Consider the following 25,345-nt stretch of genomic DNA (forward strand, 5'->3'; position numbering starts at 1 on the left):
GCCCTCAAGTAGCCTTAACTTCTCCTCCCGCCCAGTGATAGAGCAGAATTAGCTGCTGCTGGAGAGGAATGTACCATGTGCTCTTTCTGTATTAATAGTAATTAAAAATACTATTCCTATGGCTCCTTTCTTCAGGGGCTTGGAGTTTTGGGAGTGTCATAGACTATAGTGAATACAGTGTTGCACTAGCTTTGCTTTGTGTACTCGGAGAAAGATTTCTTAAGTGTGTTTTTGCCAGTCTCAATTTCAGCAGTTCTAGGAAACTTGGGAATTACTGTACTGTATCAAAGCAGGTCTCTGTATACCACTTGTGTCCTCCTAGTTAGTGCTTGATCATGCAGTGGAAAAAATGCAGGCTGCTGTAGCTGACAGTGGCTTGCCTGTGGGGAAAACTCAGTTTACTTGTAAATGCTGAGTAGGCCACCTTTTTCGACCCTAGATTATAGCTCCTCCTGGGATCTTGCTCTAGCTTCAGTGCTGCTTCCATAGCTCCTATTTAGAAGATCTGCACACGAGTTCTTTGTCTAGGGAAGTACTGCTCTCTAGTATTTCTAGGTTTAAGCTCTGAAGTTCCCGAGTATTGCAATACTACTAATAATGCGAAAAGTCCTACCTGGGACTGTAAAAGGAATGCTGTTAGCATCTTAAGAATCCTCATTTTCATGCAAGTACTTAAAAATAGCTTTTCCAAATGTTTTAGGAACTGTATTACCTACTTCTGTAAAGAGTTACCGCCTTTGTTTTTCTTAAGTAAGTTTTTCTTCTGCAGTAAGGTTGCTGTTTGACTTTTTAACAGGTGAAGCCGAACCCTTCAGTGCTCAGAACATCAACATTCTTAACAGCAGTACCATCCATCTTTTATTTCAGCAGAGCTGGGTACTGCTGAGCGGCTGCAGCCTTACCTGTGCTTCTCGTGTTCAGTCACACGAGGGCAGTGCCTGCACCAGCTGGAAACTTCTTCCCTAATGCTAACGTTACGCCTTTTTAAACCGAAGATTTAAATGCGTGTGTGTCAGTACAGCTATTACAATCCCATCTTTAGTGTGCTTCTCTTAAAAGTACTTTTCAGCTAACAGAGTTAGGTACACATAAAACTTGCACAGATGTATGCATGTCAAGGTACACCAAACCGAATGTGAGGGGCCTTTAGCTCAGCGTGGGGCAGTGTGTTAATTACCCCCGTGTGTCCCCTGACAGTTCATAAACGAGGTGCTGAAGATTGAGCTGGTGCCTGCTGCGTGTTGGGGCAACCCAAGGGGCTGGGCTGGCACCTCGCACACCAGCTTAGGTGTCGGCAAAGTGGCGTCAGGTCCTTCTGCACCACAATGCTTGTCGCTTTCAGCCAAGCAGTACAGAGCAAAGCTCTGGTGACAGCTACTGAAACAGGCTCTGTTTGTGTGACTAAAGCAGATAGTACTGGCTGATGCAAAACACCTAGGTGATCTTGGGGCATTTGTAGAGCACTGTGGAAGCGAATGAAAACTAATCAACTTGAAGGCGGTAGTAAATCCTCTAACAAAAAAATTCATGCAAGAGCATGGTAGAAAAGAGGCACAGTGCAAATAGGTCTTCAGTGACTTCATGAGAAGCAAGGCCAGCTGTGGCTGCTGAACTTGCAGCCCCTGTTACCCCTAGTTTCTTCCTCAGAGAGCTGCTCCTGGCTAGCTCAGGAAATGGGAGCTAGCTGAGGCCCACCTTTCCTGTGGGCTGGTGCAGGAATTGGTTTTGTGGGCCAGAAGGGAGTCAGGGTAGATGGAGTATGCATCTTCAGCTGTAGTGTTACTGGTGCTTGGGTCAGAGAGCACCTGATGGTCACTGGCATCAATTTGCTCTTCAGGCAGATTTTTACTGAGATGGAGATTTGGTGTGCTCAGGACCCTGAGGCTGCCCCATGGAGCTGCAGATGGGAGTGCAACTCCCCCACACCCACCCCAGTACCAGGTAAGCCTTACTGCTGTCTGTGGAGGGCTGTACTGCTGGGTATTGTGGGAGGCCCCAGTGGGTGACTGCTGGCACCAACTACCTTATGGCTCAGAGTGATGCTACAGGTGCCTGTGCCAGCAGGGCACAGCGTGGGCTTCCTGGTGTGGGTTGGTCCTGATACAGTAGGGCGGTGCTGCTTAGGGTATGGCTGTGCCACATAAAGCAAGTAACTATAAAAAGGGACTAAAGAGAACATGCTGACTACTGAGCCACAGCACAGCAACCTATGACCTCTGCCTGCCTATGTCCATGACTGGAAAGGGTGCAGCCTGCCAGTCCCACCTCAGCCCACAGCCAGCACTACAGGTATTCATGGATGGTAACAAATAGAACGTAGTAGTTCCAAGATCCGCTAGTGCTTGCATGCTATTCACTAGGTAGCATCTCACATTTCACACTGCATGGGCTTTTTTTAACCGTGAAAATTTTCCCACCTAGCAAAGTAATTTGCAAAAGGTAATTTTGTTTCTACTAACCTATTATAATAAGTCAATGAATATATAAATTAAAATGCATCAGTTAAATATATGATGAGATGGGCAACAACTATTAATAAATGCAGTGCTAGTTGCCCAGAGGTGAACAGATTTCCCCCCTCCTTTTGAGTCAGGTAATGATCACGAAACAACCAGCTGCTAAACATGTAAATGAAACCAAGTTCACACTGTAATACTGTTCTTCAGCCTCATTATCATTGTCACATTATCGGTTCTTCTGTGACTTTTCCTCTGAATTTTTAAAGACAGGGAGGGGATATGCAATTATTTTTAAACATCCTTCTACCAAATGACTGTCTGAATGAACCCAGGCATGTTGCAAAGGTGTTAGCTCCCTTCAGTAACCTACCTAGTACAGCATGAATTAGTTTTATCCCAGCAGAGCTATTACACACCCAGTGCTGATATATAGGAAAATCCCAAAGAAAATGCTGAGGGATGGTAGTCCCTTTAAAACAAAGTAAATATTCATTATTATTAAATATCAAATACAAACCAATCCAAGCAGAGTATAAACTAGTGTATGTCCTAGTTTTAAATATGGCTGTAAATTATGAGGTAACTGCTACTTCCAGTAGTTTGATGCTGCTGTTGGGAAAAAGCAGAATGACTTAGTACCTTTTTGCCCGAGTTCTTCCTGCTGTGGTAGGTGTGCTCCAGGATGTGTCAGGTTTCTTCAGTTCCCATCTATCTTCAGTACTTTCCCCTTCAAAATTAAGTGCCAGAAAGTAACCATTTCATAGGGACATGCTGATTTCTTTTTTCAGTAGCCACATAAGTGGATCCCTTGTCACTTCGGAAAGTGCACTCTCTCTGTCAGTCTGTCTGTCTCGCCTCTCCAGGTTTGTCTTTACCCACCTATATGCTTTACCACATGAGATCACATTATTACAAAAAAAGTGTTATTGAAGGAAAGTGTAATTAATTTACTGACTTTGCCCCAGCCTGAGCTGACTGTGGCAAGAATGAACATGGGACTGAGGAGACAGGGCACTGCCCCAAACATCAAGCTGTTTATCTAAAACTTTCTTATATTTAGAAGAATAAAGATTTTCTCCCTCTCTGCGCACAGTCTGAGAATTTCAAGGGCAGGTCATTAGTTAGCTGCAACTTCAATGAAGCTACAGTGGTTGATTTATTGAAATAGATGGCAGGAAACAGAATTATCTTAGCAAATTAGTCTGGCTGATAGGAAAGGAGGCCAGTAGATAAGACGCAGTGCTGACTGCATGCTTCTGATGGAGCTGCACTGATTCACAGCTGAGGATGAGTTGCTACGCTTAGGGAAAGCGCTCAGCAAGAACAAAGAATTCAGCTATGAACGTGGCCGGGAACTGCGTGCAGTATGCTACCTGGAAGCACTGTCCTTGAGACTATCTGGCTGCCCTGCAGCTTCTAGCTAAGGTAAGAAATACTAAGTTTTTATACAATTCAAACACACAGCAGAAGGCCATTTCACAGAGAAAGCTGGACAACTGTTTTTCAACGCACATATTGCAGTCAAATATACTTCAGCTGTATTTATCAACACTAGTGAAGCTACTTCCTTAGTTTTCCATTGCTGCTTGCCTTTAAAATGCAACAGCAGCTTTCATGAGGGGGACCTTTGGCTGTCAGTTGAGTAGTGGAACTTTTACTAACAATACATAGGTTTAGATGAGATCTTTCATACAGACGAAAGCAAAAGCATCCAACTCTTCAACACTTTACTAACTGGCTATTCCCAGTTTTCTTGTTCACACAGGAAAAAAGAAAGCAAGCCCAATTTAATAACTTCACTGTATATGTTACTTATCACTGACTGCAACTGTAGTGCAGAGAAGCTCTTTAGGGGGGAAAAAAAAGGAAGATATAGAAATCAAAAGCTCATGTTTGAGAGGAATTTAATTTGGGAGTTGTGAGCTGCAAGAATGAGGAGTGGATTTGTGTGTGTGTGCCCATCTGGTTGTGTAGAGGGCACAGTGATAATAAAATGAAGCAAGAGCTTGCCTGCCATACATCATCTGGCCACCACTCCCTAGAGCACGCTGGCCAGAGTCGGGACTGCAGGACAAAAGCCTTCAGGTGACATTGCTGATGCATTGCCATACAAGGTGCTCAGAAGACATGAAATGAATATCACATTTTCTAAGCCGGCATTAGATGTGCCTCCAACTTTATGTTAGGCTGCTGAGGATAACACGAAGGATTTCTTTCAGTGCAAACTCTAACTTTGCCAGGCAGCCCTAAAGGGTCCCCCTCCAGACAACTCATGGTTTTAGTATCTTCCATCCTTTAGAAGCAATTCCTCCCCACGTTCTGGGATGCCCACAGTTTGGTCAGGGATGCTGACTGACCTCACAGAGAAAAATTTTGGAGCTTAGTGGAGTAATTGATTTTATGCACAAGTATAAAAATTCAGACTCATGGAAGACCTCATCATAAGATCGGGCTGAGAAATGTATGCAGAAGTCCCAGTCCCTGCAGATACTGGTATCAGTGGGTTTTTGCCACCTGGAGCACACCTGGATTAATGCATTTATCAACAGCGTGTAGAAATAAGTGAGCAACAGTTTTCCACTGTTTAGTAGCATTCATCCTGTCTCTGCAGAGTCTGAGAAACCTGCTAGACCACTTACAGCCAGAGCTGATGGCCACCTTTTTCAGTTCTTATGATGACCGTGAGGAAACTTAGTTACACATATGGAGAGAAACGCAATGATAAACATAAAAGGGGTGTGGGGGAGAACCCTTTCTGCAAGGTAAGAACTCAGTGATAAATAGATCTGTGAATATTTCCCAGCCTCATTCCTCACTTGCCAAGTCTGATGCTATTTTCATTAGGTCATGTTACCATACGTGTCATTTTATACAAAGGTGCAGTATATCACAACTGGAGGTTGAGGTGCTTGTAGTGAACACAAATGAGCTTGTAATGGTCCATCTGCTTTGATTTTATTTAGTGATCCCTCAAGGGCTGGAAGCTAGAGTGAGAATAACAATGCTTCAACCCATCTGCTATTGTAGTACCAGCTCCAGTTGAATTATCACATGTTCTGAGTGGCTGGCATATGCTGTGACATAAAGCTACAAGGAAGTGTTGCTCTCCAGCTGTTGTGTTGACAAATACTTTTCAGCCAGTCATTAAGTTCAGCTCAATAACCAGGGGGGAACTGCAGCTAAAAGTTGATTATTATTTTATTTTAAGCATTAGAAGTCACTAGTACAATATATTTTATTTAAAAACGTGTCACTAAGGGCACACATTGTATATGAGCCATAACAATAAACATTTCTTTGTGATGCCCATAAATTTTTGTGTTATGGGATTGGATGGGCACCTCTGTAACTGACAGTGTAAATCTTAGTAATGAAACTATGGCTAACCTTGTTTAAGAAGTAGCACATGTGAAGCTGTGTATGTCAAAACTTGCTGGCTTAGCAGTGCCATGGGCCATGACCATGGAAGGAACAAGTCAGAGATTATCTGAGCCCATATGAAGTGACAGATAAATTTTCTTCAAGATGAGGGAGAAAGCAACTAGAGACCCGTCTAAAGACCTCTCCCTGTTGGATGCAACAAGTTCATATGGCTTATCTGGCATTGCTCCTCATCTGGCCTGCAAGGTATGACCACTGTTTTTTTCTTTCCTCCCTTTTCCCGTGTTTGTGGCTTGATGAATTGCTCAGGACACTCTGGAGATACCATAATTTGTGTCCACACAGGTAACTGCTTCAGAGCAAATACTAGAAGAGTATTTGGGGATCTCTGCTGACAAAAGTCAGATCCTTGCCTTCTCCTTCCTGGCTCTCCTCCCTGTTCTCTCTGTGCTCTGAGGGTATGGAATCCACCACTGTATCTGAGAACAAAATATAAGGAATTTCCCACAGATTCCAAGGCCAGATGTATGTAGGAAACTTGAGGCCTCCTGCACAGTTTAATGCTCTTCTACTTCTGCAGTTAATGCATCCAGAGAGCACCCAGGCCTTTCGGACACTCTCCACATTCACCAGATACATGATTAGTGAGAGTAAATAAAAATCGGTTCCCGATAGCCAAAAACACTCTCCAAAACTTTCATTGCTGCTGACAGCCCTGCCGCAGGTGGAGAAGGAATTAGTGAGAGGTTACAAGCAGAGGACACTAAATGACAGTCCCAAATCCTTACAGAGGCAGGATAGGTGCTCTGGAGCATGGTTCTTGTGCATTAACCATCGCATTAGGGATTCGGGTCTTAAATACGCCTTAGGCACGTATTTTGTCTCTGAAAAACAATAGGCCCTGTTCACACTGAAGCGCTGCAGCTCTGGAGGTTTGTATTTCCTATTGTATCCAAAGACCTGTGGGTGCCAGCTGTCACTGGTGCTGCCGTTGTATTATGATCCCCTGGCTAGTGCAGGAATTGTTGATTACGTTGCCTTTTGAATTAGTTGATTACCATGAATAATAGGCCAACAAGCCTGTCAGCATTTTGACTTTAACTATAACTGTTACAATTAATTATGGGTTTAATTAGCATATATCCCTAGAAGTAGAGAACATAATACTTCACGGGTAACAGATGATCCTGCAGCTGTAACATAAAGTGTGATACAGGTTGGGGTACAGATAGTTATTAATAAATGGCCCCTATTGTTTGAGGTCCTTATTTGTACAAATTAGCAGGCATGACACAATCAACCCAAACTGTATAATTTATAATAATTGATTTCATTTTGACTGACCACCAGTCGGCCTACTACATGCCCTCAGAAGAAAAATAGCCCTATTAGGATAAGTTTAATCCTAAACATAGCTAATGAATCCTATTACTTTAAGGTCATATTTGAAGCTTTTGTTAATTGTCAGAACCATTTTAAATTGATTAGAGTTAAATTAAATCAATGTAATGTTTAGAAAAACAATATTTCTAATGGATGAGGCGAGGCTGACCTCGAATAAACATATTTATCAACCGATTTCAGTGAATGAGAAGGCTAGCAGCTGGGCTCATAATTCACAATTGTCTATAATATGGGAAATGTCACTATCTAGGCAATTAATTATGTCAGGTAATAAATCTGTTGCTCACAGTTGAGCATTTGCCAGTTGGGGTGACAATCCCCTCAGCAAGGTTATGATGTTTAGAGACACTTTGCGGTAGCAGAACTACATACAACTTTAGAGGGAATGAATGTGCTGTTTTCCTAACTGCCAGCATGCCAGACTGTGACAAGTTAGTACGGAATAATTCCTCTACCAGCTCATGTCAAACAACAAGGATATTCTACAGTGAAAAAGTTTTGTCAAACAGTATTTGCTAACGACCTTTTTGAGGCTGTAGTGGTCAGAAGGCATTAACGGTTCCTTACAAACCCCTACTGAAGTGATTGGTTTGCAGTAAATACACTGAGTGGCAAGATGCATATAACGACTAGAGAAACGATTCTTTTACACAAGCCTGAGAGTGTGAGAAATGCAGAATGGGTTAACATGAACTAGGCTGCATGATATTTCACAGGTAATGATGAGTGCAGTTTAATACAACAAGGCATAGGAAAAATGATACACAGAAGCAGGATCAGTTTAAGGTTAATCATGCACTCAGCAGCTTAGGAAAATGTCTGGCATTATTGCAGACAAATAACACAAAACATCTGTTCTCTGGTTTATGTTTTGCCCCAAAAAAGAGCAAAGGTAAACTACATTTTCCTAAAGAAAGGGTGAGAAAATAGTTTAAGAATGGCACAGCAGTAATCAGAGACAGGTAAATTCTCCTTTGTATAGTATTGGGCTTGCAGCATAAGCTGTCTTTGTTGAACAGCTCACAGAAGAAAAGACTAAGTGTAAGTAAAGCAATATGTGATTTCTATCGAAAAAGAGTAGGATACATGATGAGAAATTCACTACATTAAAAAGAATCTGCAGCACTTCAAAGTTTCCTAATGCTTTTTGAGGTGCTTTACTTACTCTCTAGAACTAGACTTTCCACTTTGCATGTTGACTCAAGATGATTGTGGCCATTTGAGCTAGATTTCTAGCTCAGACATAAAAAAAAAGGGAACAGAGAAATTTAGAAGTGGAAGCTCTGACTGGAGAGATGAATGTTCTAGGGATAGGCCATACGATGGCAACAATGGATAAGTTAATATAATTTCTTTGGAGCATCGAGAGCCTTATGTTTGAAAGCACAACTTGTACCTCCCCCTTGCTGCTTCTGTTCTGCCCACTGCTGTCTTCCTCTGCCACTGTTTTTGGCTGCTGCTGCTTTGCTGCCGCTTGACCCTTTCCCCGTATTCCTTTCCTTAAGGTTATTGTATTTCTGTAGTAGTTTGTTCTTCTTATGCTATTATATTTAGTTTAGGCTGTACAAAGATTACAATTTCATTTTTTTTCTCTGACTTTCCGAAATCTTGAGTTGTAGTGAATTTATTTTACTGGAGGAGGGATCTGCTCTAACGTATCAGAATGATGTATGTGTTGTGGTCAGCACGCTGAAGCCACGCTGTGTTTGCAGCGAGAGAATAATCCTGTTACTGAAGTCTAGCCTGCTTTTGAAGCGTCAGCTGTGTTTTCTTACTTCGGATTCATCCGTAAGCTTCATCACTGAATTTGACCGTTAGTCCTGAACTGGACTCATAAAAGGTCATATTCTGATACTTGTAATCCAGCCAGTTCATACCATCTCTGCCATTTTAAATTCTGCATACAGAAGGTATGATGCACTTGCAGGGTCACGCCGCACTTGCATGTATACGATAGACATTTTGGAACTAAAGTGTTGGCTTCATGAACCAGGTGTGTGCCTTCAGTGAACCACACCAAATGCCTTGTAGCAGTCATGAGTACGTTGTGAATTTCTTAATCTTGAAATAGATCAACAAAGTAGTTGTGAAAAATAAGTACTCAAATGCAAGTCATAAGCTTACAAACAATAGGAACAATAGTCATAGTGTACAAATAGCCTCCTATGAGAAGAAGAAAATGCAGAGGCCTAGGCCAAAGAAGACAGATCGTGGTTACTGAAAGGTCCCGGTAGCAGGTTCCACCCAGACATGTCTTAGGAGACAAAAACTAAGAAACATAACTAGAGGTCATCTGACAGGATTAGTGCTTTCATGTGAAGCACCCAAAACTCCACCCTATGGACAGGGTTCTTTGATCTCTGCTGCTCCTCTCATAGAGGCTACAGGCAAGGCTCAGACCACATTCACTCTCCCATGATGAGAAATGTTTTGGTTCACACAGTCCAGCTTCCCCCATGCTTTGGCATGAGTCTGCTTTGAGGGCTGGTCTGCTGCGAAAAACAGCTGCTCAACCACCATGCCTGATACGATTGAGAACGATGGATCGCAGTAGGTAAAATCCAGCTTTGCTTTCTATTTGGGCTAGACTCTTCTAGACTCTTACATTAATCTGTTTGTGTTACCGAAAATTAAACAAGCCATAGCGCAAGAGAAATTTGCCCTAAGACACACAGACTTCATTTACGGTGGGCTGCAGCTCATACCTGACTTCAAATCTCTGGCAGACGCTTTGCAAACACTGCTTGCAATTAAGCATTTAAATGACAGTTGGCTCCATTTGTATATAACTTACCACCAGGTTTGGAAGAATATAAGAAAAATCAAACCACTGGCTGAGAAACACAGAGCTGCTTTAGGATATTAAAACAACTTGTGTGCGAGAGAAAGGAGGAGAGACTGTGTTTTTGTGTGTGTGTATACAATGACTATTTAATTTCTTGGCTAAAAGTCCTCCCCCCCCCACACCCCTCTCCTACATGGCGAGGAAAATTGCTCTTCTAACCTGTCTTCAAAATGTAATAACTTTGCTTGCAACCAACCACTGTAGCCCCTGACTGGACTCTGAATTATTACTGTGAGACGAAACATTTCTTTAACAAAACTGAGTCCTTTAATATCCCCCATCTCTGTTATTAGATGGACGAATGAATTTTACTTTGAACATAACATGTGGCATTGTCTGAAAATTGCCGGTATGAACTTCAGTTGGCAGGTAGTTTCTTGCTCTCCTCGTCAGTGATTGCCATTTATTATATGTTGCACCTTTATCTGTCAAATACTGCAGAGCGCTATATTGATTTGTGTCTGCTGCAAAGCAAAGGTCACTTTGATCAACATACTACAAAACCAGAAAAAGTAGGGTTCTGACATTTCATTACCTGGGAAAAAAAGGACTAAAATAAATAAGAATATGTTTGAGAACAGAGCACTTCAATATCACACTGTGCAGTAACTGTAATTAACAAAAGAACTGCTCTATTGAGGTTAAAGAGAAAAAAGAGAAGGCAGGTTTTCTTGCAGGGACTCTTCTTTACATGAGTGATTCTGTAACATTGCAGCTGTGATCTTACTGAAGGGTTACATTCATTACAAATCAAACACATTGGCTTCTCAGAGTCAGACTTTTAATGAGCAAGAAAACTCAGGGACTCTAGGAAGCGGGGAAGATTTTACAAAACTTCTAACTTTGTCTAAGAAACTCCAATGAGACTGGGGACTTTGGGTGCTACACCCAGGTGAAGTGATGGTCCCAATCTTAGCAATGCACAGTCAGAAGACAAAACAAAGCATAGGAGCTTGCTTAAGATCCACGAAAGGCAGAGCCAAAAATTCAGCCCAATCTCCCTTTTCCAGCTCTAGCTCCCAGGAGCTTGGATGTCTTTCACAACTACCACACAATTCAAAGATTTTTATGGAAAGTGGTGTCCCAGTCTTGTTATTTTCCTTCAGGCCCAGTGTCTTTGAGGCAACGCCTATGTATTACTTCACTGGGATCGGCAGATACTTCCTTGCCTCGTGTAAATAAAATAGGCCTAACATTTCTGTGGAGGTTTTTCATTCTTGCAGAATCTTCTGGTTTACATTTTGGAAACTTGCTTTTAAAATCAGCCTGGCATTTTTTCATAAAGCATCTGGTTTTGGTAGCAACAGTTTTGCATCTGTGGGTTTGCTTTTTGTTTATTTGTTTGTTTTCCCACATGCAGCATCCAGATGCCCTCACTGAGTGTACTCTCAGCTGAGCTGCTAGGGTTTTCCTGGAGCTCTTACAAGTATTACTGCTCTACCTGAATACAGGTAATACAGTGGCCAAACTGCTTTTCCATCATGACTGCTGTGAAGTTTTCTTTTTCCTGTTTTTATACATAGCATTTATTTCTTTACCTGAAGCCACATTTGCATTGACATACAGCAAGCAGTTGCACCTTTTGTTACACCTTCGATCACTGGGTGCGTATCACAGCTTGCATGGCATACGGCAGTGCTTATCATGTCAATAACAAAGGCTGAATAATGCAATTCTTGGTTGTAATTATCTTTTATTATTATCAAGGGTCATTCCTGGGCTCTTCATCCTTTCATCTCATGTGGAATTTTGGGCTTCCTTATTAATTAAATAGCCAGTGTGATTGAATTAGCCAATTAGCTCAGCCTGAAGGGATGAGCATTGATCCAAACAAAGGGGCCTGACTCCATAAACTTGTTGCTGTAAGGAGAAGTTTTGCCGGGAGCTGGCTGGCAAGAGTAGGCTTGTAGGGGCTGGAAAACTGTTGTTTGCCTATCCTGATTAATTTGCAATTATTGGACCAGCTTTAAAAAAAAAAGTATTGGGACACTATCTTACTAGGAAAGTACTGTTTATCCAACCTGAAATCTTCCAGAGACACATTTGATTTCACTAAAAAAAAAAAATCAACCAGATGTTGATATATATGGTTCTGCTGTAACTTAAAATGTGCAAAGTTTAAACTGAAAAAAGGGAAAAATCCCTTTTAAGATTAAGAAAGGAGTCCTGACTGTCCTTAGGCACTGGAACAGTTTTGTTGTAAAAACCTGCATCGCAGAAAATGTTTGTCTAAGCGAAAAATTAGACTCCGGTCTCGAGCCGTTACTTTGGCTAAATAACGTACGTTCCCTAAACCTAAAACCCCACACAGCAACAGGGCTGTGCATCTCTCTGGGGTCTGTGCCTAAAAGGCGTGCTGGATAGCAATGCAAATGCAGTTCATCTCTCTTGTGCCTCACTGTTCTCATTCTCTGTTTTCCTCCCTTTATCTTGACATGTTTACTATTTTCCCTACACTGTGCTTCACTGAATAGCAGATCAAACTTCAAAGCAACTTTTAGTTTGAAATTTGTTTCCAAGCTCCTAAGCTATTCTTTTTCTGACAGCAGTGGATAAGAAATTGTCACTACCAGTGGTGACATGTCATCGGGAGATACGGGAATAACAGATGGGCAGCAGTGAGATAGCAGGAAGTAACTTCTTTAAAAGACTGTGTTGACATCACCAACTATGAGAGCAGAGGTAGAATGACCCCGAGAAGGGAATCCAATCTGCTCTGCTCTTTCTGACTCACAGGTGCTTTATTTATTTTCATACATAGATCCTACTGGATTTAAAATTGTTTGGAGCATTAAAACTGCTATGTTGGAATTCAAGGAACCTATTAATAAAGGATTAAGAAAAGGATAAATGGATTTAGCCACCAGCTTCAGTGTTTTAAGTGATGCCACTAAAATGCTAACTAGGACTACTGATGTAATGGGCATAGCTGAATACCATTATTAAGAGTCAAGAATCCTTGATTACAATGTAAGATCAATGGGTTATGACATTTTGATGTCAAGCTGATGGATCTGACTTTCTAAATGAAGAATAATTGATTATGGCTCTTCAAAAGTATGGCTCATAATCAGCAGATGTAGGCAACTCTTGACACCAACCATGCATAATACCTATTACGGTATGTCCCAAGTCATTGCTAGGAGTGTGTGGCCATGATTTTTTAATTATTCTGATTACTGCAAGATATTAGAATATATTACATAAAACAAAATAGTGCATAGTGTCTACAAGGAAAGCACCAGAGAGGCAAGTGCATTTTGTATGTAACAGATGGTCCACACCATATAAGAAACCTGTTCCTTCTGACTGCAGGAGGAAACCGACATAAAGCACAACATGGGCTTCATTTGCTGCACTTTATAAAAGTCTGTGATAAATTTCTCTTCTGAACCAGGAATGGCAAATACCCATAGGAAAACAGATTTCTTGATTTATAGAGAGCTGAGTTAGTGCTAATTACTTTTGAAAATCTCCTTTTATGCTGCACACTTTTTTTTTTAAATGTGTGTTTTATTTATAGTACATTACAGTTCAATCCAAAGTTTTCCTCCAGGGTGGAAAATTTACGTACAGTGGATAACAATGACATGGCCATGGAGAATATGTTAGATGCATAACGAAATTCCTGGTAATAAAATAATGCTGAGTAGTCCCACCCAATACCTCCTCTGTACAGAGCTCTATTTTTGAAGGAAGTTGATATTACTAACACCCTAAATCTAATTTTATAAAGGTGTTTAAATGTAGTCTGTTGACCAATATGTTATATTTTGTTGTCTCCTTCAGAATTCTTGGAAAAGCCCATGGCCTGTGAAGGAAAATTCATCACAGCCCCTTCCCAGTGAGTCTTTTGCTTCTCTGGCCATCAAAACCCCGCCGCCTAGGGGGTACCTTCACCTGACACCTGCCTGCTGTCAGAAGGTGCACCACTCTTCTGGAGCTACATAGCTGGTAATGTGCCTAAAAAGTCCCTAAGGCAAGGTAAAAATCAACTGTATGTCCTTTCTCCCTGACTGCTTCCCTTCCACCTAATGCATTAGTGTTTCAGTTTTGTTTTGCTTTTTCATTTTCAGTAATTCTCCTATTTGATTTTACCTTTTCTGGAACACATCTGTATAATTTTTACTCTTCCACTTGATGAAAAGAGAGGGAATTTAACTGTGAAGACACTTTCTAGAGGACAACAGCTTGTACTGCTTAGACTGTAAAAAATAGGAAAAAAACCCCAACCAAACAAACCAAAACCCAAACCTGTAAAGTCTACTTACTGCTCTTAAAACTCTGTGTATATTTGCCCTATAACCTAGTTACTTAAGTTAATGTGGCTTATTTGAACAATATGGTTTGGGGTTTGTATTGCCTTGACAGTTATTCAGCATATAAAAGCTATAGCTCAGCCATCAGAAAGCAAAAAAAGGACATGAAATATCATCTGTTATGCACATCAGCAGATCTTCAACGTTGTAATGTTAACAATTACAGAAACAGTATTTCAGCAACGTGACACTCAAACTGCGTTCCACGGTCCACTGTGGGTCCACGAAACCATGTTTCACTGCTTTCCAGAGACACCGAAGTGTGTGCCTGTTAGAAGTCTGCCAGGGTGTATGCACCCAGATAGTAAAGACGAACAGTGAGGTGCAGATGACGGACATATCCATGGACATTCATAGATAGACCCATGAGCGTCCAAATGCAGGACCAAGCCTACTGCAAGTACTGTTTAGACTTGATCATCTTTGAACTGGCTCCATGGAGTACGTTCATTGTGCTTTCCTCTAAGAAATATATTCATGTATGCCAGTAGCACTTACTAAAAGCATACATAGAAAGCTGTGGTAGCTCATCCCTGGACTCAGTTTCCAACTTTAAGCCAAATTTGGTGCTCAAATTCCCATGGAAATGTTAGCTCAGGGTGACGAAAGCAGCTACTCTAATCTGCAGAGTGCTTGGGACAATCACTTTCTTCCCTTATTCATTTCTGCAAGGTGTTAACCCAGAAACGGTAATCTAGGTGTCATGAGGAATTATTGAACTCCTTGTGTAAGAAAGATCTGTATAATTTGCTGTGAGTGACATCTCATCTTAGTGTCACAAGGAGGTGATAGCTGGATGATAACACCACTTGTTTCTTCCCTCATCAAAAAGAAAAGCCTAGCAAACCAGGGAAGACCCTAGCAAAGCATCAGAGTTGTTTGTTATATTAATTATTATTATTTTTCAGACTGTAAGAAAGCTTTGTGCTTGGTGCTGTACAACAGAGGAACGAAAGATGACCTCAAAAAGCTTTCAAAGAAGAGCAATGCTAGCCACAAAAAGATGGACTGACATGATCCTGGACAATACAGTAGTCTGTGAATTAAAATTTTTGCTCATTTCCATAGCGTCAAATGAGTCAGTTCTGATTAGCCGAGCCTGGTTTAAGAGCTGGAAGAGTAACACTGCCAGCGTGAGCTGGAGAGCAAGTGCAAGAGATGATAGAGCTGTGTAATCATCATGACAGTTGGAAAGAGAAGATTCTCCTGCACAGTAAAGAAGCTCCTACTCTCTCCCAGTCCTGAAATCCATTTTTTGTTAGGATGAAGGTCTGAAGGACGAGACTTGAAGAACTGGATAACAGTAGGTTAAACAAAAACCCAAGACTCTGCTGAATATAACTGGCAAAGATTTTAACCACTGCATTGGCAAAGTACAATTTGAAAGGAGTGCTGCTTGTCAGTGTTGCAAAGTTAAGTGTAAGATTTAGAGTAGGAAGCCGATCGCAGTTTTAGGACATCAGGAGGTCTTATTCCATCAAAATTCCTTCTAGCCAATGAAGAATCAAAAAAAAAACCCCAACCAAGCAGTAATCTATGGTCCATTACTTAGGCCATCACTTGAGTGTTTCAAGGCTATAACTTATAGATGTGATTTTCCCCACCCCCCATCCCACCCCACAGAAAACTTGTGATTTTATGTGCTTTTTTATGCATGTATTAAACAAATGGCACAGCTGAATAGCTTTTCTTAAAAACTGGACATTCACCAAAAAGAAGTTTGCCAGCACAGACAATTAGGCTTTCTTCTTTTAACAATAGATTGACTGACTGGCACATTTGAAATGCGAGCGTATTTTTTATTCCCCCGTTCACCCTTTGAGCTGATAAACATGAACAATGGGAAACAGCTGGGACAGGAAAACATTTTAGTTTGTATTTTCAAAGCAAGCAAGAAATAAACCCATCAGTGGGAGCCAGATCACATCTTCTGCCTTAGGGGTACTCAGCAATTGGGGGGAACAAATACGATCCATATTTTTAATCAAACATTACATATTTATTAATGTGCAGCTGGCCTATTGTGTGCATGATTTCTTTTTCCCTTTAACGCTGTGCTGCGTCCGTCAGCCTGACATTGTTCTGTAACTGACATTACTCTATAAGGATCTGGAAATGCACAGATTTAACAGGAATCATTGAGACAATTGCTTTCTGTATTATTAGGTCTGTGTGACGTAGGTAGCATCTGAAATTCAATCTCAGAAGAAAAATAAGATATTGTTCTATCAAGGCAATTTTGTGCACCTGTGATACAGTAAGAACATACACCCCCACCCCCCTCTTTTCCTCCTCCCTTATCTAACTTCGTGGCCATTTAATGATGTGTGCCACTCTTTTGTGAAAAATGTTTGGGCAAATGTATTTTGATGCTTATTGAGATTAAACTTTCAGTACGTCTCCCCGGTAGCAAAGGTTGGGCTGTTCATTAGTTGGAGGTTTGGCCTTGTCAGGTTCCATTGACTGTTGGCTAAAAGGATCACTTTATCATCATTTGTCTGCAATGGAGACAGTCTTTATTCAGCCTTGATTCCTCTGGGGTCACAGCTGTCATAACTTCACTTGCTTTATAATGTAGACCCCAGTTTTGCAATCCCCTTAGGTAATTGTTTGAGAGATTCTGTTTACCTTAATATAGGTAACATGTAATGTATAAAGGAATACAAGGAAAATTAAGGGATTATATTGCTTAAAACATCTCCTTCCTAACCTACTGCTTGGGATCAATCATTTGGAAATTATGTTAAACTCAGTTCCTATTTTGAATGCAAAAGGAAAAGATACCTTGTCTTTATCCCCCTGGAGTTTCCCTCTTAGATGCAGATCCCTAGACAGAATCCTCAGGCCTAATTTTCCACTAGTGAAAGTTGAGATAATGCCACAGATTTTGGCAAGGCTACAGCACTTTGGAGAAAAAGGCCTTAACTTTCAAGGTCCTGTCTCTAAAAGAAGTCTGGAGAAGTTTGGGCTTGTCTTTATTTTGAGGGTCTACTTTGGTTTTAGCAACACACTAAAATTTGTAACACAAAGTACAAAGATGTTTCATCATGAATAACGTATTTCCTATTTTTTGGTTCTCTTTTCGTTAGCTGCTTGAAACTGCTGCCTCCAACCTTTTTACTACATAATACATTTTCCTCACAACCACAGAGACTTCAGTGGGTGACGCAGGAGATTCTTTTGCTAGGTCTCAAAGGGAGCCAACGCAAACTGTAAAATTCCCTCCTAATAGCATGTTGAAAACTCCCTTTGCTACACTTTGAGCCCCAGGTTTTTGGTTCTTTACTGGGCCAAGACCTAGGCATTGGCTCACTGCTCTGTCTGCAGAAGAAGGACTGCCAGCCAGCTACTGTGCAGGACTTACAGGCAGATAATATTCAGGCTCCTTAAGGCAAATGTTGTTCAAGAGGTGGCTCCTCCTCCAGTGTCCTGGAATACCAGCACTGAAGTGAGGCACACGTTCTATGCCAACGATTTGCTGAAAGCTACATTTTAACTCAGCTTGGAACAGGAGCCTAAGGTCCAAGTGCTAGTGCTTTTTTTCAGGCAGAAATCAGCAAAATGAAGGATGTGCTACATTTATCTCTTCTCCAAGGGGAACACTCAGCCAGGGTCTCTGAGGAGGGGCTCCGTCTACAGAGCTCATCCAGTTTTTCATCTCTTGATGAAACTGAAATTATTTCCCAGCAAATGAGGTCAAAGAATCAGTTTGTCTTTATAGCACTTAGTAAAACATGCAATGTTTTACAGAACATACAACAGCTTCATCAGGGCACCGAGAGTAGACCACCTCCATTAGGACATCGTGAGATGCCCATTTTTGAGTGCCTTGGTAACTGATACATTCGCCTTGCAGGTTAGATGTTTGCTGTGATAGAACCAGCACCGGCCTGACTGCCCAGAGGAGAGGGGCTAACCACTGTCAACACTGGATCTTTTAAAAAGAACTTGCATTGAAGGAGGAGGGGAAAAAAGCCAGACCTTGATTTTCGCACTGTTACTACTGCTTTTACAAACTTTCCTCAAATCTTCTGGCAGCACCTACTTCTCATATCTTTGAAGCATTTACACAAAAACAATGGTATGAGCAACAGAAAGTTGCCACACTAAGTTCTTAGCAGCTTGACCAATAAAGTGTTACTTTTCACTGTTTAGTTTTCAATAGAAAGAATGTTACTGTAGTACACACGAAGAGCGCACGAAAGAACCAGTTCCCAGCAAGAAGTCCTAGTATATAGGTACGGGTCCAGACCGACCTCTTTGCAGGTAATTTCTCAAGGGGTATAATTTCACAAACTGTAATTATTAAAAGAAAACCTAACAAAAAATTAAATCCACCTCATGGTGGGAGTCTGAACTTTAGTAGGGGAGTTACACTTTCCTTAGCATTTGTGGAAGTTTGTGGAAGCTCAGACACATGCAATAGTCCCACACCTTCCTCTTCAGGAGGATTCAAACACCAAATCCTCTCCACAACTCACTATTTCTTTTTCAGACTGTTTCCTGAATAAGTGATTGCACTTTTAAAACACAACATACACTCTATCACCATCGTATTCTCAGTCATATCTTGTGTGTGCTTTTGTGCACCAGCATGTGTTGATTTTCCCAGTCACTATCTTAACTAGAAGTTATGTCCATTTAAGCTTCTAATGCAATGTCAAAATTCACTGCACTGTAGTATCTTAATTACAGTTGGAATTTGATGAGCAAACACAGAAATGGAGCCATAATGCTGCGAAAAGTTTCTCTATAATCATTAGCTTTCAGTACTTTAAAAACTATTTTCTCCCAATATCCTAATAAGAAATCAATTCAAAACAGAGAAAATAAACATGGCATAGGGGAAAGACCAAACAACCCCCTTTCAAAGCCATCTATTAAAGGGCTGCATAAAGACTGGATATAAATACTTGTTTCTATGTGCACTGCTGTACCATCCAAGAAAAGAGCCTTTAAGACAACTCATCTTACAAAGGAAAATGTCACTAGTTATAATGTGGATCATTAGGTGTACTACAGTGCATTCATCTGCTTGTACCCCACTTTGATTAGTATACAGCAAAGATGGCCACAAGCACTCAGAAAGTTTTATTGAGGTTTAAATCTTCATTCAAATGATGTAAAGGGGCATTGAATGAAGATTTAGAACTCTATAAAGCTCCTTGGCAGTGTCTGTGGCAATCTATGCCACATAAAAACTGAAATGTTTCTACTTTGTTATTGAAACATTTCTCCTGTAATTCTTTAATATTAGGTAGCAGCCTCAGTGTTGGTACTTTACCACATCTGGGAGTATTTCTCTCACTGAGGAGCTTGCCTGCTATCAATTGTGCAGGATATTATAGAACGTACACACTGTTGATGTCTAGGAGATAATGGAAGAGGAATTGTTACTGCAATTATATATTATTATGCTTTTCAGAAGATAATGTGGGTTCATTCATGTGAGTATTTTGAACTAGCAAATACCCTAATTACTTACATGTCTGTTAAAATCCTAAATCCAGTGAACGTATCTGACGTACTGTTGCATTTTTATCTGGTCATTTGCACACAGACTCTTTATTATTTTCCTCTGACCTGCATGAACTGTGCAAACAAGGAACACAAGTGGCTTGCACATCTCCTTGGCAGTTTTAGTCTAAGTAAACACTCAGTGAAGTACAGGCAGGGCACTGTAACCAAGTGTGCATTTTTCCGGAACACAGAATTAGCCTGTGCAAGAGCAGGATAAATGCAAACGAGCTGACTGTGCCGTAATGACAATTTTACGAAACCGAGAGCATGTGTGTTGTTCCAACTGTCCTCGGCACTCCCTGCTAGATTGACACAGGATGTGTGGCTCATTATTCACCCATTTGCTTAACCAGAAAACAAAGGGAGATGATTAAGAAACATCAGTATTCTGAAGCAGTGATCAAGCTGACCCAGTTGAGGAGCAAAGAGCAGCATGCCCAGCCAAGAAACACTACAGTTGTCTCACGTAATAACTGTAGACTTATGGCCAGCATTGCTTTGCAGACTTTCCTGAGGTAAGGAAGCAGCAGGATGGAGGTAACAACAGACAGGGTCCTGTCCCTGCAGCACTCTCATCCTCACACCAAGTGACAGAGTATGTTTGGAGAAAAGATGCATGCTTTTCTAAACTCCTGCTGAATAATCCACTAGAGGGAGCTTATGTATAACCTCTGCTAGGCCAATTATGTCAAATGGCTTGGTCTTGCATATCGAACAAAGATGAGGTGATTGTAAGTGGCTTACCTGCCTTGCTACTCTTCTCCACCTGTTGTCTTGGAGCTTAGAAGTGGCATTCTTGGAATTTGTAGTTCTAACCACAGCAGTATTTGCTCTTCTCAAGTGGAAGCGGCATTCGCATTGGTGTTAGCTGACATTCACCTTCATCATTGACACACTTCAACCTGAAAAAGAGTAGCCATTGTTGAACAAACACTTCAGATGGAAAAGCATAAGAAAGGTTTACCTTACTCTGTCTTCTGTCATTGCCTGTATAAATTCTGCCTGTAAAACAATAATTCAATCTCCACGATTCTCTCAGAGGAAACAGGCAAACAACCTGTATTGCAAACTGCTTCCTTTTTCCAGCAGGACAAGGCATTCAGCACAGTGTTTGCCCGGGACTGCTTGCTTTCCAAGTGAAAAGCTGTCTCCTTTCTCTGGGAAAACAGCTGATACAGTATTTGGTGTCCTTCACAACATTTAACATGCAAACACCTCCAAGTACTTCCTACAATGACAGCTAATAAAAGACAGCTTTAACACTGTCCTATCAGAAATATGAACTTTAGTTTAGAAGCAAAAATGTACTTGCAGTTACAATTCTGGCTAAATCTAGAGATAAGACACTTTCAAGCTATGTACCCACACAGTACAGTCTAGCTACGTACTCAGATACACTATCAAAAAGCTTATCACAAAACTTAAAATTGCCGTATCCTTTACACTCATTTTGTTGCCTTTTTTCGGTTCTATTTTTCTGTTAGAAAACTTATGACTACACTTCAGCTGTCACCAGCTTTCAAGGTTATACTGATAGGAATGAGAAACATATTCCTAATCTGCATACCAATGCATTGAGAATGCAAAGGCAGGCTTTTTGCTATTGAATAGATGATGATAAGGTCTTAAGTCTTTTGAATTTCTTGTGTTGTACTTGTATTATCATATGATTTCTTAAGCCAGAAATGAATATGTAAATTTCTTGCCACTGACTTGCTCCAAAATAATGGACATTACACTTACACAGTGGCAATTCAGAGTGTAAAATTGATTAATATTTGTTTTCAAAATGACATGCAATGATGTATGGATCCTTTTACAACTTAAATTAATACTTTAAAGAGATGAATGGTCTCTACAGAGAATGTTAAAGGTCAAGCTGAAAAATTTGCATATTTATATTACAACCAACTGATAATAATTGTCGAAACAGAATGTAATGTGGTTCGTTTTTCATTTTAATCTGGTTGTACTCAAACACAGGACCTCATTAACTTCCAGCAACTAATACAGCATTATCAGTCCCCATAAAACAGGCTTGCCTTGAATTTATGAATTTCAAAGACTATTTCCAGTGGTGAATCACTGTTAAACACTGGGTCAGCCACTAGCATGTGCACTCCGTGTCATATGCCATAGAAGCATGAAAGTTACACCTGGTCTAAAGTGCTTGAGAACGCCATGGCCAGTTACTTGCTTGCTGGCATCTGGAGTGGAATTTGAAGTGCAGGGTAGGTATCTTGCCTTTGATGGTTGCTCAAAGACAGATCATCTGGTTTTTTTTCTCCAAATAACTGAAGTCAGGAAATGCAATTTCATTCACTTCCTACATTAGGTAATATTTTTTACCAGCTAAAAAAAAAGCGCAAGAGATCGCAGAATTACAGAATACCAAAGGTTGGGAAAAAACCTTTGGGAATTATTTAGTCTGACGCCCTTGCAGGTCACCCACAGCAGGTTGCAAAGGTGGGTTTTTTATTATCCCCAGAGGAGAAGGCTCCACAAAGTCTTTGAGGCAACCTGCTCCAGTCCCCTCTTAAACCTGACAGTAAAGAAGTTTTGCTTAAGACACAGATTTTGCCTAAGGAAAATGCAGAACACTGGATAAAGAAGGTAAGAGACCTCAGAGGGTATTGAGCATACAGCCCATGTAAATACTATTTCTTTTGAATTTAGATAGCAACAGCAAGAGAATTAGTATATCATTTTCTGAGGAAAAAAACATGATACAAGCATGCTGTCAACCTATTTTAGGTAGTGCATTGTACCAGGCATTCTTGTACCAGATGTGTCAGGAAAATGCACTTCTTTAGAAGAATCTTCACAGCTTGGTTAATTTCTCCTTCTGAAATGCATATTGAATCTTCTAATATAGTGGCTTATGTTGACAACTACAAAAAGGGTAGGTATTGGGTTAGGGTTCCTACAAAGAGTAAAATTGCTAAGCTAACTTCCTGTAGCCCAAATGTTGTCTTTAAGCAAAGAACAGGTTGGTTACATCAGCCACTTGGATGCTTTACACAGCCATGGGCAAGTCTTGAAAGGCTGAAGTAAAAAAGAAGGAACTTTACAGAAACTCTGTAAAGAACGTAAACATCTACTCTGCTAATAACAGGAGCTTTTACTTGAAGGAACTAAAATCTCAGTAGCTGTAACTGTTATTTCCTGTGAATCTATCCAGACTTCCCATTATAACCTTATGAAGAACTAACTTGTAGATCTTCCTGTTAACTGCCAAATACCTGAAAGACAATCTGCTCTAACTGCACAGTGACCGGACATTCAGTTATGGCCACTTTGTGATGTCACAGGGATTGACTCTTTGGATAGTTCTTGCAAAGTCAGTAAAAATAGGCCACGTGAATTGCTGAATTCCTCAGCTTTATGGAATGAACTACATTGCATCCACAAAACAAAACCACAAAAAGGACAGGCAAAGTAGTAAAACCTCTCCTTCAGCATATGAATTCATTCATCCTACATGCTGGTCACTAAAGAATGGCTAAATAATTGTTTTTTTTTTTCATGTTGAAGGAGATGTTCCTTCATACAGAGCTCTGTTCTGTGACCTGTGCTACAACACATTCCTAACTAACTTGGGAAAATGGAGAAGTGCCTATTCTGTGGGTGATTCAATTGCTAATTGAACATTACCTAGTACAGACAAAATTTAGACTGATCAAGACTTTGAGAAGAATCTCTGAGCAACTTGGTAATAAAATGGCTGAAGAGGTAAGATGCTGACAGAAGAAAACATTGCATAGTTGGGGGGAAAGAAGAAGATCATACCCCAGACCAGAAACACAATATGTAACTCTAAACAACACATTATCACTTTGCTAAGTGAGGAAGTCAGTATGGGCAGTAAATATTAATTCAATGCCTAGGCAAGGAATAGAAAACCCCCACCATTTTATATAAATGCTACGCACAGTTTGTGAGTGCTTCTTTCTGTTGCACCTCAAACGTGGTATTACAGAACAGCATAGAAAAAAAATAACAAGGACAAGCAAGACTTTGAATGGTTTCTGAAAAATTTTGATTAGGAAGGGAAAGTCTGAAGGAAGGAGTTGTGAAGAGTCCCATAGAGACGTGCCTGAACATGGAAGAGATGAACTGGGAATAAACAGCCACCATTTCTCATACTATATCAAATAGGGAGCAACCTGTGAAATTGGAAAGCAGTACATATGTAGAAATACATATTTCTTTACGTGGTTCTTATTTAAACCAGACTTCCATACTATATTTGGATGTCAAAATCATGGGTGGATATGTGGGTGGTTCACAAGGTGACTGGAGAAAACTCATGCAAGAAATGTCCAACAAGGATTATTGGACAAAATTATATAGATATTTTGGATTAATTTTGGATTGCTGGAAATAGTAAGAACACAACAAGAAAAACTTAATTTTGTTGCTCCAGGCTTATGATTGTTTTTTTGGAAATGTCTACAGGAGACAGGCTGGATGGACTGACAGACTGGCACAGCGGCAGCAAAATCAAGAACTGGAACATGGGAATACCTGTTCTACTCTAATCACAGCCAAACAGACCACAGAATATTTTGGTTTTCAACTGCACCAAACATGCTGCAAATTTCCTCAATGTAGCAAAATTCTTAGCTAGTAAGCCTGGACATTTCTAGTATAAGTTCTGTCAGTCCCTATGAAGCAATGAGGGTGAGTTAAGTCATCAGAAATAAATATATATACATGGAAACTGTTAGCAATACTGTTCCTCTTTTCCCTAGAGACAGCTCCATTGCAACAGCCTTGGAAAACACACGCACACACAGAGGCACACGTAGAGCAACAATCAATAGATACACTTAGAAAGCCTGTTATACCATGTTGTGCTTCATGGATTTTGATAATATCAATCATAATTGAGTTAGATATAATCCCTCTGACTTTCAGTACGCTGGGGTCAGCTGGGGACGCAATGCCTCACTTCACATCAATTACCACATATAGTAAGGTGGTGGTAAGCAATTCCGTTTGATAGTTTGCAGCTATAAATAATTATATGGCAATAGCAGTAAAGTTGGCTCTTGGGCACAATACAGAATCATGAATTTTCATTTACTTATATCTCAGAAGCTGTTAGGCCTACTCGTTTCAAATGTGAACACTGATTAGATAGACCAGTCTTTATATTAATATAGTATTTGCAGCTGGTAGATGCTTTTGAATGAATATTTTACATTTATTCTTATTTCACTATAATATTTTCATTACCAGCACGACCACATGATGTAAAAGGTGTGATTAGAAATTGCTATGACAAAGCAAACTTGTTCCCATGCTCCTTTAACGTTTTGTGCCACCCTTCATTCAGTTGAGGTGGGGTTTCAGTAAGCTGTATAATTCTGAGCAATTTGAAGACATAGAGAGTAAAGCAGGTTTATTAATCA

The 25,345-nt window shown here is 40.5% G+C and overlaps 1 long non-coding RNA gene across 1 annotated transcript; it reads right to left on the reverse strand.

The window, feature by feature from the left end:
- Nucleotides 1-1,387: 1,387 nt before the first annotated feature.
- Nucleotides 1,388-20,827, reverse strand: LOC135184519 (uncharacterized). Its single transcript, XR_010306078.1, has 3 exons — nt 20,673-20,827; nt 3,099-3,186; nt 1,388-1,463 (listed from the first exon to the last, which is right to left on the reverse strand). It is a non-coding gene; the product is annotated as an uncharacterized LOC135184519 (long non-coding RNA).
- Between the last annotated feature and the right edge of the window lie 4,518 nt (nt 20,828-25,345).

Source organism: Pogoniulus pusillus, chromosome 20 (assembly GCF_015220805.1).
Source record: "Pogoniulus pusillus isolate bPogPus1 chromosome 20, bPogPus1.pri, whole genome shotgun sequence".
Taxonomy (NCBI): Eukaryota; Metazoa; Chordata; class Aves; order Piciformes; family Lybiidae; genus Pogoniulus; species Pogoniulus pusillus.